This window comes from Phocoena sinus, chromosome 1 (assembly GCF_008692025.1).
Source record: "Phocoena sinus isolate mPhoSin1 chromosome 1, mPhoSin1.pri, whole genome shotgun sequence".
Lineage (NCBI taxonomy): Eukaryota > Metazoa > Chordata > Mammalia > Artiodactyla > Phocoenidae > Phocoena > Phocoena sinus.
This window is the reverse complement of record NC_045763.1, coordinates 138,206,998-138,227,982: the sequence shown is the minus strand read 5'-3', so window position 1 is coordinate 138,227,982 and position 20,985 is coordinate 138,206,998. Positions and strand designations below refer to the sequence as shown.

Below are 20,985 nucleotides of genomic sequence, written 5' to 3'. Positions count from 1 at the left end.
TGATGCAAATGGTACAAGAGTCTAAGACAGTCACCAACCAGAACTACAAATACTCTCCATTCTAGGTGCAACAAGAGTTGAATTTTGTTCCAAGGAAGAATAATGCTCTTTGTTTTGTTTCTGGTTCATGATGATGTTCAGCATTTTTGTTTGACTTTTTTTGACCAAAGCAGTATATTCATCTCATGCTCGTTGCTGGCTCAGAATTAGAAAAATTCATCAGCACATGGAATAGGCACACAATAGTGAGACTCCTCAATTAACGCCTCCATCATAATCAGGATATGAAGATCAGTATCTGTAAGATTCTTTTCATTGGGTTTATTATCATATTTTTATAGCCTTTTATTACAGCAAACTGCCAAGTGATTTCTTTCTTTTTAAATTCCTGTCTAAACTTCATTGCAGTGTATAATATAAAATAATATTAAGAGGTAGCAATATTAACTTTACAGTATTAAATCCATCTTCCTTTCCATCCATAGATCAGGAGAAATAGGAAAAGTGCTGTACTCCCATCTCTGCTAGTCAAAGCAAATATTTAATATAAAACTTCTTGGTTCCATCTGAAAAGCTGACAGACCTCTGAGTAATAGGTCTTATATCTTAATAGCTCTTGAGACAGTTGCAGGAAGAAATGGTTGAAGGTGGTGGTAATAAAGTAGAGATTCCTTAAAATTAGTAACAGTTTCAAACCGAATGAAATAACAGTTTAGATTCAGTTGGGAGAACATTTTGATGTTCCAGGTTTATTCAGCTTCAGTTGTTTTCAAAAAAATCAGAAATTTTAACACAGCTAAAACAGATTCTCTAAGTGTTCTTTAAAAATACTTCTGGCATTTTGCGAAGAGAAAGTGTAAGTTTATTTTAGCTAAAGGGATGTCAAAGGCTCTTCTAAATTTGATTATCAAATGACAGTCTGTCAAGTATTTGAAGACTTTCTCATGGAAGTCTGCAATTTTCTTGGGTAAATATCTTAGCTTCCTTCCAACTATTTCTTATATGGCAGGGCTGCCCTATTCTGGGTATTGTGTCTAGTTGTCATTCAGTGTGCCTGTTAATCTGCGAGTGTGGCACCAAGAATTGAATTTACTACTTCGCATGTGGATTGACCTGGACAAAATAAAGTGGTACTTCTACAGTCCCTCTTTGGAATTTTTTTAACTTCTATAAATCCTAGCCACATCAACATTAGTTTGTCAACCACATCACAATATTGATTCATAATATCTTGTAGTCAACTAAAACCTCTAAAATATCTGCTGTTATTTCTTTCTCTTAAACAAGAGTAATTTTTTTTACATTTTTATTTTGAAATAATGATAGATTCTCAGGAAATTGCAAAGATAGTACAAAGAGATCCCAAGTACCGTTCCTCCAGTTTCACCCAATGGTTCCTACTTACTTAACTATAATAACAAAACCAGGAAACTGATATTGGTGCAACGTGTGGGCATAGTTCTTTGCCGTTCTAGCTATTTTTTTGACCTAAAAAATCGAAGTTCATCAAATAACAAACACTGTAACTACATAAGTTTCTTCAGATGCCATCCTCTTTCTCCTGTATTGGAATAATTTATATTGTCAGAGTTGAATTTTTTAGAACTTCTCACTTCACTTTCCTCTCTTAACATTTCTTAATACTTCCCCTGACAAAAAAACCAACCAACAAACCAATAAAAACAAAACAAAAACAAAAACAAAACAGAAAACCAACCCTCCTCTCTCAGCATCCTATATCAGTAAAATGGTACAACCACTCACTCAATTACTCAAACTAAAATTCTTGGAGACATTGTTGCTCCTCTCCTTCACTTATACCCTATATCCAATTCATTAGCAAATCCTATCAATTTTACTTTAAAAATTTATCTTGAAGCTGTTTCTTTTCACACGCATTATGACCACCTTGGTCTAAGCCGCCATCACTCTGGCCACCACTGTGGCCTCCTAACTGACCTCTCAGTCCCAGGCTTGCCACCCTAGAGTCTATTCTCCACAGAAAACACAGAGAGATCCCTTAAAGAACTAAACTGAGCCATTAACACTACTCTGCTCAACACCTCCAGTGGCTAAATACTTATTTACATATACAGCACTTATTGTATGCCAAGAATGTTAGTGCTTTTTTTTTTTTTTTTTTTTTTGCGGTACGCGGGCCTCTCACTGCTGTGGCCTCTCCCGTTGCGGAGCACAGGCTCTGGATGCGCAGGCTCAGCGGCCATCGCTCACGGGCCCAGCCGCTCCGCGGCATGTGGGATCTTCCCGGACCAGGGCACGAACCCGTGTCCCCTGCATTGGCAGGTGGACTCTCAACCACTGCACCAGCAGGGAAGCCCTGTTAGTGTTTTAAATGTACGAACTCATTTAATCCTAACAACAACCCTCTGAGGCAGGTTCTAGTATGATCTACATCGTATAGATGAGGAATTTCTGACACAGAGAGGTTAAGTGACTTCCCCAAAGGCACACAGCTATTATGTGGAAGAGCCAGGATGAGACATGGGCAGGCCGGCTGGAGAGGGCACACTCTGCTATTCTGCCTTGTGCCTTTGGAGGAAGACATGATGTGGAGCCCACACTTATAGGGTGGGAGTTATGGTCCACCTCCTTGAGGAAGGATTATTTACATAAATTATTTGGAATTCTTCTTCATGGAAGAGTCACCTCTTCTCCATTTATTTGTTTGTTGAATCATTTATTTATATCAGTGTGAACTCAGAGATATTCATTTTACACCTTGGGTTATAATTCAGTACTGCTTTGTTTTGTTGCTCAATTTATTCCAGTTCTGGCCATTGGGAATGCTTTCAGTTTGCTTCTGTGTCCCTTTGACACACCCCCATTAGTGTGGGTTTTTTTGTTTTTGAGCACTTCCTTACTTCCTGACACTATAAGATGTTTCAAGCTTATTTTGTATATTTCTTGCCCTAGTTCTAGAATCAGCCATTTCTCCAAAGAGCTTGCTCAAACTACTTTTAAATTATATACTTATTTATATATTTGTATTTTATTCCTCTCTCCCCTGACTATACCGCAAGTTCCATGAGGACAGGAACTTTGCTTTATCCAATGCTGTATTCTAGCCATAGAGTGCCTAGTAATTATCAGTCAATTTTGTATGTGTTCAGTCCATTTTGTTAAATCAATTTCTGACATGGGACCAGTGTTCTTTTTTCTCTGAACTTTAATTTGCTCTCCAGAAGTTGGGAATATGCAACTCACCATTTACTTGTTTGCCTCTTCATGGTTATTTTCCCCTAAATTTTCCCTCATCTCTGCAATCCTGATGACTTTTTACTTGTTGATCAAAATTAAGTCTAGAATAGCAGTTCCTTCATTGCTTCCTCATGTGCAAGAGTTCAGAGGAGTTCTGTTTTAAGAAAAAGAATGAGGCTTAGGGCTTCCCTGGTGGCGCAGTGGTTAAGAATCCGCCTGCCAATGCAGGAGACACGGGTTCGAGCCCTGGTCCAGGAAGATCCCACATGCCGCGGAGCAACTGAGCCTGTGCACCACAACTACTGAGCCTGCGCTCTAGAGCCCGCCAGCCACAACTACTGAAGGCTGCACGCCTAGAGCCCATGCCCCGCAACAAGAGAAGCCACCGCAGTGAAAAGCACGTGCACCGCAATGAAGAGTAGACCCCGCTCGGCGCAACTACAGAATGCCTGCGCACAGCAACGAAGACCCAACGCAACCAATAATAAATACATACATACATACATAAATTTAAAAAAAAAAAAAAAAAAAAGAATGAGGCTTACAGTAGATTTCCGGATAACTGAAAATAATTCCTCATCACATCTATATTTTCTATCCTGTGTTAGAATAGCATCATTCTCAGTCCAGCCATGTTGCTACTACTGGTTATCCTTGTCTTTAGACTTCCCCAGATGGTCCCCTTTGGGCTTTCATCTTTGACTTCATGGATACTCGAGACTTGCTGTATCTGCTAGGTCCAGGAAATCTACAAAAGCATACCCTTCCATGGCCATGTTGCAGTTACCAGACACTGTCCACTAAGTCTCTAGAAAATCCTTAAGACTGCATTACATTCTTTTAATTAATTTATTAATTAATTTATTTTTGGCTGCACTGGGTCTTTGTTGTGCACGGGCTTTCTCTAGTTGCAGCGAGCAGGGGCTACTCTTCGTTGAGGTGTGCGGGCTTCTCATTGCAGTGGCTTCTCTTGTTGCAGAGCACGGGCTCTAGGCGTTCACGAGCTTCAGTAGTTGTGGCACGCAGGCTCAGTAGTTGTGGCTCATGGGCTCTAGAGCGCAGGCTCAGTAGTTGTGGTACACAGGCTTAGTTGCTCTGCGGCATGTGGGATCTTCCCGGACCAGGGCTCAAACCCGTGTCCCCTGCACTGGCAGGCAGGTTCTTAACCATTGTGTCACCAGGGAAGTCCAAGATTGCGTTACATTCTTATATGAAAATTTCCAGTTTATTTTGTTATTTAAACTCTGGTATTATTACTGAACTCTATTACAGTCATCCCTCATTATCTGCAGAGGATTGGTTCCAGGACCCCCATTCATAGCAATATGCAAGGATGCTCAAGCCCCTTACATAACATGGGGTAGTATTTGCATATAGTCTATGCACGTCCTCCTGTATACTTTAAATCATCACCACAGTATTTATGATACCTAGTACAATGTAAATTCTGTGTAAATAGTTGCTAGCTCGTGGCAAAGTCAAGCTTTGCTTTTTATAACTTTCTGTAAAATGGAGCTCGTAAAGGTGTCTAGCCCTTTGTATTAGCAACTGTGCCAATGTGTCTATTCAACCATAATAAATAATTTACTTCAAATATATTCCAGGGACTTCCCTGGCGGTCCAGTGGTTAAGACTCCGTGCTTCCACTGCAGGGGGCATGGGTTCGATCATGGTTGGGGAACTAAGATCCTGCATGCCATGGTGTGGCCAAAAAAAAAAAACCAGAACAGCAGCAACAAAACCAAATATATTCCAAAATACCACCTTTTTATTAATTCACAGAGTTTCCTTCCAAATAATGCAAATTGGTGGAATTTTTTTTTTTTCTTTGCGGTACGCGGGTCTCTCACTGTTGCAGCCTCTCCCGCTGCAGAGCACAGGCTCCGGATGCACAGGCTCAGCGGCCATGGCTCACGGGCCCAGCCGATCCACGGCATGTGGGATCCTCCCGGACAGGGGCATGAACCCGTGTCCCCTGCATCGGCATGCGGACTCTCAACAACTGCGCCACCAGGGAAACCCAGTGGAATTTTTCACATCTATAAAAATGATTTTCTTTTTTTTTGAGGCAGACAATGGTGGCAAATTTTTATCTGAATCTATTGAGGATGGCATAATGGCCTTTGGTTGCAGCAAGCAAGAATGCTGTCAGACAGAAAGGGGAACTGGACGCAAGTGCAGATAAAACTATTCATGGTAAGTTCCCCTTGTCCCCTGCCCGAGCTGACCTGACACTAAATAAGAGTCTTGGAGACGCCTTGCAGTGACTGCTGTAAGGATGCTGCTAAGGATATGCCCATCATATTGCTCAGTGTCCCTTTTATGAGGACCCTTCAGAAAAAGCTTTTCCTAGTTTTAGTATAAGCTCAATTATTCAACTAATATTCACTGAGGCTCCTCCTAAGTGCCAGACTCTGTCCTAAGAGGTGCAGGCCAGGTCTTGTGCTCATGATTTTCTGTAATGGGAGAGACACACAGTAAACATATTATCAAATAAGTGAGTTAAAATTTTTCATGTAGTGATTAGGGGCTATGAGAAAAAAAAAGCAGGGTGAAGCAATCTCACATTGGGCTTAGGGGAAGAGGAGCCGTTTTCAAGTGGGCAGTTAGAAATCACTTCTCCGAGATGGGACTTTAGGCTGAGGCCTGAATGACGAGAACAAGGCAGATGTGTGAAGATCTGAGGAAAGAGGAAAAACAGGTGCAAAGTTCTCGAGTCAGGAATGACCTTGGTGTGTTCAAGGAACAGAAAGGAGGCCAGGGTGGCTGACGTGTGGTGAGGAAGCAGGGGGTTGGGAGCTGCTGAGATTGAAGGCCCAGAAGGACCTGGGCATTGGGCTTCCTAGGTGAAGAGGAAGTTGCCAGAGCTGAGAAACACACCTGGGCTGCTCTGCCGTGTGTATCTCTGGGTCCCATGAACGGATATCTTAACCCACTTCCTGTTCTCATCTCCTGTTCAACAGCTTTGGGCCAGATTTGTGACCTTTGGTTAGTGCCTCGGAGCCTGAGTTGCGTATTAACTTCATTCACGGCACCATCTCGTGCCCAACTCTTGTGTGTCCTTTTTCTTTCTAATACTTCTTATTGTAGCTAGTTCTGGTTTATGTCATGTTTTGGGTGAGTCACTTCCTGTTTTGTTTTGGATGAAGATGGGCGGACAGTGCATACACACAAAAACAATGGTGGAGGGAGGGGGTAGCAACATCTCCTTCACGGAGTCTTCAGAACGGGATGGATTTTGATCTATCCAGCTGAACTCAGAGGCTGTCGCCCCTGTCTTTGACTTTCTGCTCCTTGGATTTTAGCGTGACGCTATGGGTTTGGAAGAGACTACTATTCGTTAGCCACCTCTCTAAGGAGGAAAGAAGAAAGAGAGGGAGGGATGCCACCAGGAATTTTTACCTGAGGCCACCTCAAGAGATATAAGATGGGTCCCGATGGAAACAGGAAATGTATTTCAGATCCCAGATACCTAAGAGGCCACAGCAGTCAGTTCCAAGAAAGTGTACATTAATTCCATAAACTCTGTGGAGTAAAGGGACAAAAAGAACTGGGAATGTCAGGAATTTCCCTCAAAAGTTACCTGGAATTGCTGTGGACTTCTCAGAGTGTTGTGGTCTCCACAGGCCCTTCACTCAGCGGTGATTCCAGGTGTGGCAGAGCCATCCCAGGCTGACCACTGTCCCCTGGTCATCTCTAGCTCTTGGCTAAACCAGACTTGAGGTTTTGAGAAGATACACAGGCCAGGGATCTCGTCACGTTGTGGTAACTACCATGTTCTTCCCTGTTAAACGATCATCTAAAAAAAAAAGGTAAGCACTCAGAGTGGGTGTATGATGGGGGGTGGGGCAGGGAAGAGTCACTTACAGATTCTCTCCAGGATAGGGGACAAAGACGAAGGCCTGAGATCATTCTACAGGCATAAAGTAGCATATCTGTTTTGCTTTAAAATAACTATCTTTCTCTAAAAAGTAATGCTAACCTGAGTCAAATTTGCCTCCATTCACTTCCTCCATAAATATTTCCTGAGTGCTGATTAGGTGCCAGGCACTTTTCTGGGCGTGGGGATACACCACTGACATTGCAAGCATCTTCTCCCTCCAAGGTGATCGGGGCCTTCTGCCTGTGATGACCACAATCCTGTCAATGTTCCCTGTCGCCCTGAACTTGCTGATTCCCTCTTGAATAATTGTACTCAATGAGCTGTACAAGGAGCTCATGAAGGAGGAGCTGGGTGAAAGCAGGGAAAGAATCTGGGTATTAGTTCTTGCAATACTCTACCACGACGATGTCTGATTGAGAGAGCTGCATGCCCATGTGGCTAATTCCACAGTGGCTTGGGCCTCTTCCAACCCACTCTACGCCCTCCTTGCAAACTTTACATGAGCTTACATGTAAATTTTTCAAGTCGTCACCTCCTTTCCCTGTACCCTCCCCCTCCAAAAAAAGGTAGAGGGTACATTTCTTCCTCATTATTTTGCCTTTTCATGCCCCTCCTTACAACTGGCCTCTACCACAACTGGCAGCAGAAGCGCTGACCTATCATGAGAAAGACTTTCTGGGGGATGTGTGGCCTGGGCAGCAGCAGCAGGAAGTACAGGAAATCTCATGAGACAGTCTGTTCTTGAACACTTGCCCGTCTTCTTCTGCAGACTCATGAGGTAAAGAGAAGCATTCGAGTTACTGGGGAGGTAACTGAAATGGAGTCGCAGTTCTTAACTGTTTGAGGTTCACCCATAACTGGTAAAATAACCGCAGGGCATGACCGTTAGACTCCAGCCAAGCCTGCGGCCATTGTGCTGTATGTTGAGATACTTTTGATTCTAACGGTTCTAAGCACCCAGGGAGCCCAGCAGTTATAACTAGCAGTGAAAGTCATAAAGCCAGGCTTTGTCTGCAAGCACTATAATGTGCTGGCTCGTGGTAAGATGCTGCTATGGAGTCCTGGGGCGGTCACGTGAGAGGGGAGGCATAGTGGTCTGTTTTCTTGGGGAAAATGAGAGCTGCTTCCAAGAGGAAGGGCAAGCAGGCTGAGTCATAGATCAGAGCTGACTTCTGTGGAAGACTCAGCATGGGGCCCTGTGATGGCTCTTGTGCTTTTCTGGATGATTTAGCTAACTGATCACACACAAATGTGAGTTCTGGGATGAAGACACTGGCCCCAAGCCCCAGACTTCTAAAAGTTACATCACTTGTTACTAAGAAAAAGGGAGAAAGAGAGAGAGCGAGCGAGAACAAGACAGACAGACAGAGAGAGAAAGAAAGAAAAGAAAGAAAGAAGCTTTCTCTGCCACATCTCTGGCAAGTGCTGTCTCCTGATACAGCAAGGTCCATTCTTAGAAATGGCCAGGCTTCACTGCCAGGGTTTGCTGAAAGCACTGTGTTAAAGCCAGCACAGAAAGACCGGCCCCAGGCTGAATGCTCTGACCCATCCAAATCCACCCAGGCACATGCCCAAATACCACACCCTGTCTTTTGTTTTCGGTCACATCTGATCCTCTGGTGCACACCTTGGGACACTGGAAATTCTAGGATGGTTTGCCTCTGTCTTACATACACCAAAACCACCAGGCCAGGCACAGTGGCTTCCTTAGAGATAGCATCTAATGAACCCAGTGGATGACTTCTTCAAGCAAGTTGGCAGGTCAACCTAATTTGGAGGAAGGAAGAGAAGCAGGCCAAAATATGGCCAGAGATCAGAGATGGGCCCTGGACCAACCATCACCAACCTAGGATTCTAAAAGCCCCCTCTGCTACTTCTCTTGCCTGAAGGGGAACTCCTCCCTAGGCTGAAAACGTGAAGAGCAGAGCTGGGTATTGTCAGAGGCTGGGTGGATTACAGCCTGGAACAGGGCCTGCCAGTCAGGGGACCAGGACTGGGGTCCCAGCACTATGATCAGGTGAAGATTATCATCTGACTTGCCCACTGGCCATGTTGATAAGGCCCCCCAGCCTGGTTGTGGCCGGGGTGAGAGGGTTCCTACTCTGCTCCTAATTTGGATGGAAGGTATCACATGACTGATTTATAAAATGCAATTGATGCTATGTAAGCTCAAAACACTTAATATGTCTTTCTAAGCTCAGATATGGTTATTGGAGTATAGTCGTTTTACAATGTTCTGTTAGTTTCTACTGTACAGCAAAGTGAAGGAGAGGTCCCTGTGCTATACAGCAGGTTCTTATTAGTTATCTATTTTATACATATTAGTGTATATATGTCAATCCCAACCTCCCAATTCATCTCACCCCCCACCCCCCATATCCCTAGGATTATTATTAAAAGTTGCTTTTTTTGGTGTTTTAAGGTAAAATCTTCTTATAAGTAACACCATCATCATAAAAAGGTCAGAATAAGTGAGGGATGCATTGGGAGTTTGGGATTGACATGTACGCCCTGCTATGTTTAAAATACATAACCAAGAAGGACCTACTGTATAGCACAGGGAAGCTGCTCGATACTCTGTAATAACCTAAATGGGAAAAAATTTTGAAAAAGAATAGATACATGTATATGTATAACTGAATCACTTTGCTGTACACCTGAAACTAACACAACATTGTTAATCAACTATACTCTAATATAAAATTTTTTTTAAAAAGGTCCGAATAAAATTTAAAATTTCAAGTCCCTACCTATGGCCAATTTATTTCTAAGTAACATCCAGAGTAACAATATTCCCATAAAAATGTTGGCTTGTGTAATACTTTCACCTGCCTTATCTGGTCCTTATGATCACATGAGTAAATTGGCCCAACTCTACCATCCCCACTTTACAGTGTGGAGGAGCAGTGGATGTGGGAGCACATCTCTCCTGCCAAGGAAGGACCCAGCCGAAGGGCACGCGACTGACCAGCAGACAGCCTCTCACTGTCAGCTCCTTCGGAGTGGCCTCAGCGGCCAAGATCCACCTCACCTGAGGCACACCCTTCTCAGAGGTGACTGAGTGAGGAGGGGTAGAAAAGCCCAGCACTTCAGCCCCCTGCACGATGACCACAGTGGGCAACGCTCACCCCAGATCTCCCTGCCCGGGTCAGCCCAGGTTCTGTCAGATCTACGTTGCAGGTTGACTGCTTCCTCCGCCCAGCTCTGCTTCTTCCCCCCATCCTCTCACAGGTGTTGAACCCCAAAAATATCTGCACCCTAAGCTCCATCTTAATATCGTCCAAAGAACCCAACCTTCGAGTATGGATGCCAAACAGGCAAGGGTGTGAAATGAGATTTCACTGGCTGGACCCCTCACTGCCTGGTTGGCAAACTTGTCACTGGTGGTGAGTGAAGCACACACAGCCCCCCTGCATGAGGTGGTTATTCACTCGTTCAAACGTTAACTTCTGTGAATTGGGAAGGTGTACTGGTGGCAGGGGATGCACTAACCTGTGCAGATACTCCAGGTGTCTGCAGTGTGTGGAGGGAAGGATGATATTGTCGGATGGTTATTACTAAGCGCCACTGGTGCTCTGCATGGAGATGAAGATCAGATGAAGAGTCACAGGCAATTGAAAGCCAGGTGTGGAAGCCAGATGGCCTCTTTGGTTGCCCTGCAGAGGAAGAATGGAGAAAGACAAGGACCAAGCCCATGACTTAAGAGTGCCTGAACTTCAAAGACAGTTAAATGCCCAACCGAGGCAGATCTGCTATGCCAAGTTCAGGGCACTGGTTGGAAAAACCTGAGACCCTAGCACAGTGCATGTGGGGACACTTGGGTGGATCGTCCCTCCACAGGACCCATCCCTACCTCCCTCATGGCCTCTAGGTTTGAGTCACAGGATAGCACAGCTGGAAATGTACCAGGCCTGATGAGGAAGGAGAGAGCCTATGCCTCAAAGGAGTTGGAAAAACTGAACAGAAGATACTGGTAGAAGCCAAGGGACCATATGTATAATTAAGTTCTGTGGGTGTTTGATCAAGGGAGCTGAAATATACAGATAGGGAAGGGTTTATAGGATTGAGGGAAGCCTCCTGAGATACAAGACTGAACACCCTGGCAAGGAACCCAGGAGATAGTGTGAACTTGCTACTCGGATGGCTCCTAGAAGCATAAAGAAAAAGTGATGGTACACATTGAGAGAAACTGAAATGCTAGAATTGTGGTGGCAGATAGTAGAGGAAGGGATCAAAACGCTATGGTGGTGGGGGGGACTTCCCTGGTGGTCCAGTGGGTTTAGCTACACGCTCTCAATGTAAGGGGCCCAGGTTCAATCCCTGGTAGGGAACTAGATCCCGCATGCATGCCGCAACTGAGAAGCCCACATGCTGCAACTAAAAAAAGATCCCGCATGCCTCAGTGAAGATCCCTCATGCCACAACTAAGACCTGGCACAGCCAAAATATATAAACAAACAAATAAATATTTTAAAAAAGCTATGGGGCTGGTCATGTGACAGTGAGTATAGTAGGTATGGCTGGATGATCCACTGAATGCTTATGTTTCAGAGGAATGCCCAAAGGACACACCATTCCACAAGGCCTTTGGGATGTGCTAGGGGAAAGTTAAACAGTGGACCCCCTCTGAAGGCCAGGGGCTGATGGTAGCAGAAACTGTTACAGACCTTGGCTTGCTCATAGCAGTAGGGATGATGGGACATTGAAATAATAAAGGTCAGGAGACAGCATTTAACTGCCAAAGTTAAAAGTTTGTAATTATTAAAAAGACTGATGAGGTCAGAGTGGCAGCAAAGGAGGCCTGATCCACAGAGAGTTATGGCAACAGTTAACAGAACATGGGGGTCCTAGGAGAAAAGAGATGGAAAGTTGACAAGGATATTACTCAGACTGTATTAGCAGAAAAAATCTAGCATGGGTGATTGGCAGATTGTGTATGAGAGGAGGGTGGTCATCCCAATACTAAGTCACCACTCCTTGCACAGCCCCTAGATAGGATCCAGTTTTCAGACCTGGAACACACTGTCTGATGAGGTGGCTGGGTCTCCAGGCAACAATCTGGAGGATGCTGCAACACCATGACAAGTGAACAGGGTGTTTCTCTAGTCCTTTTCCAAAAGGATCTATAGCTATTTATTTGAGTAACTGTGTCCTGGGCACAGGGTCTGAATTGACATTGCTATGCAGAGACCTGCAGTATAATTGTGGTCCTTCTGGAGGGCACCTGAGGTCAGATATTCAATACAGTCCTAGCCAAAGTTCTGCTTAGAGTAGGCCCACTGAGTGTGCAGACCCACCTGTTGTCACTTCCTTAACCCTTAAGTGTAAAATTAGGATTGACATACTTGGTCCAACTCCCACATTGGGTCCTTAGCTTATGGGGTAAGAGTTATTATAGTGGAGAAGGCCAAGTGGAAGTATATGAAACTGCCTCTTCCCGAGATAGTAAATAAAATTTTAAAAACCACTATTGCATCCCAGGGGGGATGGCAGAGATAAGTGTCATCCTTAAGTGTCCAAAGGATTCAGGAGCAGTGGTTCCTAGAATATCTCCATGTGAGTCACCAGTCTGGCCACTGCAAAAACTAGATGAATCCTGGAGGGTGACTGCAGATTATTACCAACTCAAATAAGGAGTAGCCTGATTACAGCACAGCTGCTGTTCCAGATTAGGTCTTTCTGCTAGAACAGGCTAATATAGCCTCAGGTTCATGGTATATCGTCATTGATTTGGTACATGCATTCTTTTTAATCCCATTTAAAAAAGAGGATCGGAAGCAGTTTTCATGTTGCTCCAGGGCTATATTAACTCTCCTGACTTTTGTCCTAACAAAGTCCAAAGACAGCTCTACTGTCTGGACATTCTATAGTACTGATCCATTATATTGATGATATTATGTTAATCAGGCTGGATGAGCAACAGATGGCTAGCACACGTGCACTTTAGAGAGTAGAAAATAAACCCTATGTAGATTCAGGTTCCTGTCACTTCTGTACAATTTTTGGAGGTCTAGTAGTAAGGAATGTGCTGGGAAATCCCTTTCAAAATAAAATATAAATTATTGCATCACATACCTCCTACTATAAAAAAGGAAGCACAACACCCAGGGGGCCTTTTGGGGTTCCAGAGGCAGCATATTCCACTCCTAGGAATGGAGGACATGAAAGGATGCCAGATTTGAGTGAGGCTCAGAGCAGACAAAAGCCCAGTGGCAGGTCCAGGCAGCAATACAAGCATTTCTGCCACTTGGACCATATGATCCAGCAGACCCACTGGTGTTAGAGGCATCCTTGGTAAGGAAAGGTGCCATTTGGAATGTGTGGAAAGCCCTAGAAGGAGAGTCACATGGATCAAGGCCATGCAATTTGCAGTAGATGATTATATGCCTTTTTAAAAAACAACTCCAGGTGTGGTACTGGGCCCTGGAAGAAATGCTTGACCATGTGAGACCAAGTGACCATGAGTCTAGGACTATTCATCTTGAGCTGAATCCTGTTATACCCATGAAGTCATAAGGCCAAGTGGGCCCCCGAATAACTCATCATAAAAGAGAAGTGGTTCATCTGGGACTGAGCACACGCAGGCTACATAACAGAGCTCCCCCGCACCGCACACTCATCACTGTTGCATCCACGCCTCTCCCTCAGCTCACACCCAGGGGTGTGAAGGGTGATTTTTTTTTTTTTTTTGCGGTACGCGGGCCTCTCACTGTTGTGGCCTCTCCCGTTGTGGAGCACAGGCTCTGGACGCGCAGGCTCAGCAGCCATGGCTCATAGGCCCAGCCGCTCCGCAGCATGTGGGATCTTCCCGGACCCCGGGCACGAACCCGTGTCCCCTGCATTGGCAGGCGGACTCTCAGCCACTGCACCACCAGGAAAGCCCTGGGGTGATTCTTAACAACTAACTGAAGGAGGATCGAAAAGTGCAAGCTTGCATATGAATGGATTGGCTGGGTATTTCTGTGAAAGTTGAACGTTGATGACAGCTGCAGGACAGTCTCACTCAGGCTTGGCCTTGAAAAAGGCAGGGGCAAGAGAAAGTCCTCCCAATGAACAGAGCTCTAAGCAGTGCCCATGGTCATTCACTTTGTGGCAAGAGAAGGGGTCTGAGGTTAGAATATACGTGGACTAATGTACTGGAGTATAATTCTAGCAGGAATGATCCCCGATGTCTCACCCAGCCTCATAATTTGCATTTATAGCAGCCTGGTCAAGCTTTGGGCAGGGGAAGGAGGATATTTTTTTTCAATTAGACACTTGATTGGTGATATAATTTAAATATTTCAGATTGCAATTCATCCACAAGCAGATAGAGGAGAATGAAAAACTGGGCAGAGATTTTCCAAGAAACTTATTTAACCAACAATTGCCATTTTTTATCATGGAAAGAAAGACTGGCCTACAGAAGCCTTGCCCCTTGTCCACTTCTGGTTCTGTAGCTACCACAAAATACCCCCAAATCCAGGAAAACCTAGTCAAAAAGGACCGAGGGACCCGGAGGAGAAGGCCCTTGTTGCCATACATTCTTGCAAAATTAAACTGGCTTGTCAACCTGCAAGAATAACGATGAGAACATAGTGATAACATTTAAAATAAAGTAAAACTGTTATCTTTAACCTTTACTTTAGATGAGAAATACTTGGTGGGGTGGTGCCTTTAAAAGACACGTGGGCTCTATTCCCTGAGGTTCAGAGATGCAATTGCTCTGAGGAGGGGGCAGCCTGGTGGGTAAACACCAAAGAAGACCTTGACCTAACCTAGCACCAGGTGATTTCTATCCCCACAGAAGAATATACGTTTGGCAGGGGGTGGGGTGGAGAGAGGGAGGCCTAAAAGAACCATTGAAAAGAGATCTACAGAAACCAGTAAACCGAAGCCCATTTTAAAATGACAACTCATGAGCCTCTATATTCCACAAAGATCCTGTGAACCTTTTGAAACACACCTTTTAAATCCACAATTCATGTATTAATACCAATTTGTTTGCTAATAATTAGACAATAAAAAGGTTATTGTTTTACAATGTCTTCAATCTGGGTTCTGTAAATGGGCAAGCAAATTCCTACTGGATGTGCCAATCAGAAAAAGAAGTCTACTGTTTTGTTGATTTATTCCCTCCCAGAGGGCTTCTGAGAAAGCCCACCCCGTCAGTGCAGAACTACATGTTGGCAGCCCAGTAGAGAGATGAGCATTAGTCCAGGAGCTAGGTGACTTGGATCTTTGTCTGTTTTTGATACCGACTTAGCGAGCTATTTACCTGAGATCCTTTTTCATCTGTAAAATGGAGATAATAATGATTATTTTAATAACTTGAAAGGTAGTTGTTATTTTATTATTACATTATTATCATTCCACATGTAACTTGACCCAGTGGGTCTTATTCTTGTTTTACAAAAGGACAGTTTGGGAAATTACTCTTTTTATTATAATCTTCATGACCAATGTCCTTATTTTTATTTTGGTTGGCATCATTATTTCTGTAGCAAAAAACCAGAAGAAGTGCCAAATAGGTGACCCCAGCGAAATGGCCTCAACAATACAGTTATCTAAAGGATCCTTCTCTCCCACGTTATACAACAGTACGTTTTATTACATTGTCTATACTCTTATACCATGGAAATACCCGCTTCAAGGCCTAAGGAAAAGCCAGTGACTTCAGTACTCATGACCCCAACTGCAGAATGTCCTTAGAGGGTTGTTAGCATGGAATGAGAGTGAATATGAAGACACTTTGTAAACTATGAGGCACTAGACATGTGTGGGTGATGGTGATGACAGTGGTGGTTATAGAGATGATGGTGTTAATGACAGTGATACAGACCAATTTGTTAACCTTGAATAAATAGGTAAGGACATGAACTGCTGGTCCCCACTCGAGTAGTAGATGTACTAAAGGAGACAGGGCAGCCTCTGGAAAAAGGCTAAGTCATGTAGAGTGAAACACAGAGCTGGCTGGTTATAAAGTCCTATAGTTCTAAAACTCTATCCTATCCCTTTCAAATCTGAGAAATGCCAAACAACTCCCTGGTAGTATTCATTGGGTTTTCTTCCCCTGCATGCTTCTTTCTAGATAGTTCACTTCAGGCTTTGTCATGCATATCTCTTGTTCAGCAAAGTCCCTCCTCCTGCACAATCTCAGCGAGTACCACTCTCTGGACCATAGGATGGGTGTCAACATTGGCCAAAGGGCAGAGTGTAGAAAGGAAGGGGCAGGACAGTGAGGAAGACTTGTCTACTCATCCCCAGGAAAGTTTCATGAATTACTTGTCCTTACAACCCACTGACTGCTCTTTTTCTAATGGTTAAACTCTTTGAGACAGTAACACAGAAGCTTCCACTTTGGTGGAGAAGATAGACATAGTAAAGCATTATAAAAGTACACATAAGTACCCCCAGTGCTCAGAGCAGGCTGCTACAATTCCATTTTAATTGGAAGATGAAAGGACTTCCCTGGCGGTCCAGTGGTTAAAACTCTGGGTTTCCACTGCAGGGGGTGTGGGTTCCACCCCTGGCTGGGGAACTAAGATCCCGCATGCCGCACAGCCAAAAAAATTAATTAATTAATTAAAAAAATTGGAAGATAAAAAAAGATTTCATAGAGGAATAGGAGTGGGGACAAATTTTAAAAACTGGATTGAAAACTAAATAAATGTGAGGGATTTGTTAACCATCCAGAGGTTCACTTTTTTTTCCCCCAAACAGGAGAAGAAAAGTATCATCATCCTTGTCCCGGGGCTTCTCCCACATCTTTTGGATCCCTTAGTCTGGCAGTTGAAAATTTCTTTCTCTAATAGTTGAGGAGTTTTTCCTCCAGAGAGCCATTCTGTCTGCCTGCTACTGCTCAAGGTATCTTTGACCAAAAGAACTGCATAGAGGACAAGATGTCAGTTCTTCAGGATCAGGGCTGGAGGTCAGAGGTAAAAGATCCATAAGTCTGTACCTCTCCCAAGCCATGAGCTGTCTCCTTGGATTAGCTCAGAGCAGTGAATGGCCATGGGCGCATGACCATCGGGTCATCCCAGCCTTGTGGAACTTGATCAGTGACATAACTATGCCCTGCTGCTGACAATCCCTCTCTTTAGAAAGACATGGGGTGGTTGTGAGAACTCTTACAACTTGCTGTGGGACCATTGGGTAGATAACACCCCATCTGCCTTCATCACAACACTTGACCCTTAATCCTTCGATGATGCTTTTATCAGAGTTTTTTTTTTTTTAATCTCTGGAGACTTTCCCAAACTCTACTGAGTTTCATGTTGTTGGTTTCATCTCACCCTGTGTGTTCTAGCCATTAGTGTCTGGCCCTTCTTTTAGAGCAGACTTTCTCATGAGAGTTTTGGGCGCTAGAAGTAGATATTCTTCAGATTGACTCTTTTTCTAGGGAGATTAGGCAGGAGTCTAAGAATGTAAATAGGCCCAAGAGAACACTTTGTGTATGACTGGATCCCAGGGCATCATGGGCTGCATTGGGTGGGGGATGGAGCTTGACCAGAAACCTGGTGAAAGTTCATTCTCCCCTGAAGCCCCACTGGCTCACTGCATAATGAAATGATGGCTCAAATAGTCTGTCTCCTCCACAGTCAATAAGGCCTCTTGCAGCAGACTGCTCAGGCATACCTCCTCATGTGCTCCTACATCCTATCTGCCGTGCGCTTCCTCTTCTCCCATGGACTCTTCAGACGTTCAATGCCTGAGAAGCCACTTGAGGACCCTTCAGCACCACAGCTGCCAGTTCCCTCCATGACAGTGCTGATATCTGTGCAGGTGTTGCTGTCTGCCCGCCCCCACCCCCGGCCCTTACCCCGTGTCCCCAAAGCTGTGTAGACCAAGGAGCTGTTACAGTCTCAGAAGACCTTAGTCCTCAGTATGTCTAAAACACCGCAGCCTCAGCACAGAAGCAAACAGAATGCTCTTCCTTTCCACTTTCAGTTACCCTAGCATCAGAATCCTGCTTTTTATATCTCCTCCAACGTTGAAAACTGGCTGTTGTAGCTTCAGCTTGTAGCTTCTCTTTCCCTGGGGCCAAGGGCGAGATTGGCTAATGTCTGAGATACCCATTCCCACTCCTGCCACATAAATCCCTTCCAAAGTGACTCTTGCCAACCTTTCTGTGACACACACTCAGGCAGGTCTGAATCCCTGAAATGGGCACCATTTAGGCTGCAGTGGGGGACCCTGTATGCTATTTAAAGAAACAAACAAAAAAAGAAACAGAAATCCCAGGAATCTTGAAGCTATTCATCTTGAAGACTATTCATGGAAGCAGGGAAATTAAACATGACATCCTTGAATATATACCCTCCACAGAGCAGCTTGGCCTATTGTTTCCCTCATAATGACAATTTACCTCTGGGAGGTTGAGAGCGGGGCACTCTGCTGGATCAGGTATCGGGGAGGAAATGAGAACAAAGCTATATTGTCAGGAAGCTTGAGGGCTGACACAAACATAGCAGTGCTCCAAAAAATTATTGTTGAAAATGTTTCCTCCATAGCTGCCTGCGGTTATTCAACCTAATCTTCAGTCAGACTGGACCTGGAGAGGAAAACTACTCCTATGTGCTGCTATTCCATTAAGGAGAGAAACATAAAGACATAAATAAGAAGAGTGGTGTGAGCCATTCCCATTGTTCTGTCTTCCCTTTCTGCTCCCTCTTCGACATCACTTTCCAAGACTCAAGTGTTCTCTTAGCTCTAAGGGCTGTTGTCATTAGGAGAAAATATTGATTTGACTTACATGCCTTTCTTCCTTTTGTGGAACTCCTACCTGCTCATCTGCTCATTTGATTACCTGGGGACCTGATGAGAGTAGAAAATCCCAGAGACAAAACCAGGGCCCAAGATGGAGTGTATAGAATCTTTAGAAGCGAATTGTTGGGCTAGAAAAATTGTCAAGGTGGAATCTAAAATGGGATCTGTCATCAATAAAATCCTTTGGCCCTTCTGCTTCTTTAGATAATCCCATGGATACCCCAAAGTAGATTTAAGTGCCCAACTAAAGGACACGGGGGATTATTGTGGATGTGTGAGGCTCATTGTGAGCAAGATAAAGTTTCTCTAAAGTCTTGATCTGTCAGCACTTCTGGCTGAATTTTTCTGTGGCAGCTGTAAATCAATTCCTTTCTTAAGAGTGCAGGAGAAGCTGTGAAGAATCCTGCAAAGAGTGAAGATGAAATATGGAAGGAGAAAAGGGACAGAACTGTACTAATAAGCTAGTCATGACAGATGGCTTTGGGGATTCATTCATTCGTTCTTTTTTCATTCATTTATCCACCCAGTCACTCAACACATATTCACAGAACCATTTACTGTGTGCTAAGCATTATATTGTTGGGGGCAGATCAGTGAATAAAATAGGAAAGATTGCTGCTTTCTTGGAGCTTTTGCCTGGTAAGGGAGACAGACTAATACGACACAAATTATGTAACTGTAATTGTGGTAAGTGTTAGGAAGCAGAGGCACAGGGTGCTATGAAAGCAAATAACAGGGTGGCGATGGTTCAAAAAAATTTCCATGAGGAAAGCTGAGCCCTGGAGGATTAGCCAGATGAAAGAGAGGGGGAGTTTGGGGAAATGACCTAATCAGGAAATAATAGCACGAATGAAGGAAGAGTCAGGTGAAAAAAAAGAATCTCAAAAAAACAGTCATCTGTAAAAAGCAAATGAGCAAAACTCAATGAAGAGAAGGCAAAACAAATAAAGCCAAACCACAGTGGGGCAAATATCTGCTCCAAAAAGCTGCAGTGGCGGCAGGGGAGTGGGTGCAGGGTCTCCTCCATCCATCTGGCTTCCGTCTCTCCCACACTGATAGCAAAAGGCATTTTGTGGAAGCACAAGGTCAAGTCCTCCACTACTGCATCCCTAAGATGTTACCCTAAGGCAGATAGATGCCATGAATTCTTTGTAAAATTAATATGGTTATCAAATGACAGAATGGCAAAGTTGGAGGTGGGGATAAAACTAAAATTACTGGGCACCCATGATGTGGCAGGTAATGTCTAAGCCCTTCGTGTGTATTTTCTCATTTAACATTCAAATAGACCTCCATGGTGGATAGCAACATTTTATACTCTAAAGAGAACTGCAGTCTGGATAAGGTAAGTCACTTGCTCAGAGAGTTAAGGATGGAGATAAACCAGCTCCAGTTGGTCTAACTCTTACATCTGACCATACTCCCACTCTTCTTTGCAACCTAATTAGAACCCATAGAGCTTGTCTGGTCCCAGCCTGTTCTTTTGCAAGGGGACCTGGAGCTCACAAAGGTTCAGAGACTCATGTAAGGCCTTGGGATTAGAGGCCAGTGTAGGATTAGACCTCTGGTTCCCATTGCTAATCCATACATCTTCCCCATTTCTTGTTGTTTTGTTAAATGTAATAAAAACACACAGTTGAGAATTATCAGGATAGAATGCCAAAACTACACAAAAATTCATCATCATTTTTCTTGAGTTACATCCCTTTTTCCCTGGAAAGCTTCAGTGTCAAAATATGTAGTGGAAACTTCCTATCAAAAAAATAAAAACCCCACTAAATGATATATTTTGTAATGAAGCAATCATACCTTAATTTAGGATTTTTGTATTTTGAACTCTATTAAAGCAGGACGTGTTTGCATTAAGCAGCTGATTTGTGCATTTTATACAATATTCTTCAACATTCATCTAATAAAATGGAAAGTCTTAAATAAAGTATATTTAATCAATTAGCTTCTCTAATAAAATCTCATATCCAGGATAATATCTTGGCTCATACACTGAATAATGAAACAATACTGTGGAACAGGAAGATAAAAAATGGTAACCATTTGCTCCAACAGAGAGGAATTCTACATTTGTTATTATAGAGTTGCTTCTAATTAGGTTTAACTTTGAACATGTCGCTCACTCT

At 43.8% G+C, this 20,985-nt stretch overlaps 1 long non-coding RNA gene across 1 annotated transcript in view; it reads right to left on the bottom strand.

The window, feature by feature from the left end:
- The window catches only part of LOC116760792, a 44,950-nt gene that overhangs the window by 17,072 nt on the left and 6,893 nt on the right, over positions 1-20,985 (bottom strand). Inside the window, exons 2-3 of the long non-coding RNA XR_004351870.1 lie at positions 10,595-10,758; positions 6,803-7,018 (exon numbers count right to left, since the gene is read on the bottom strand). This is a non-coding gene — a long non-coding RNA (uncharacterized LOC116760792). The remainder of the gene's footprint in view (positions 1-6,802; positions 7,019-10,594; positions 10,759-20,985) is intronic.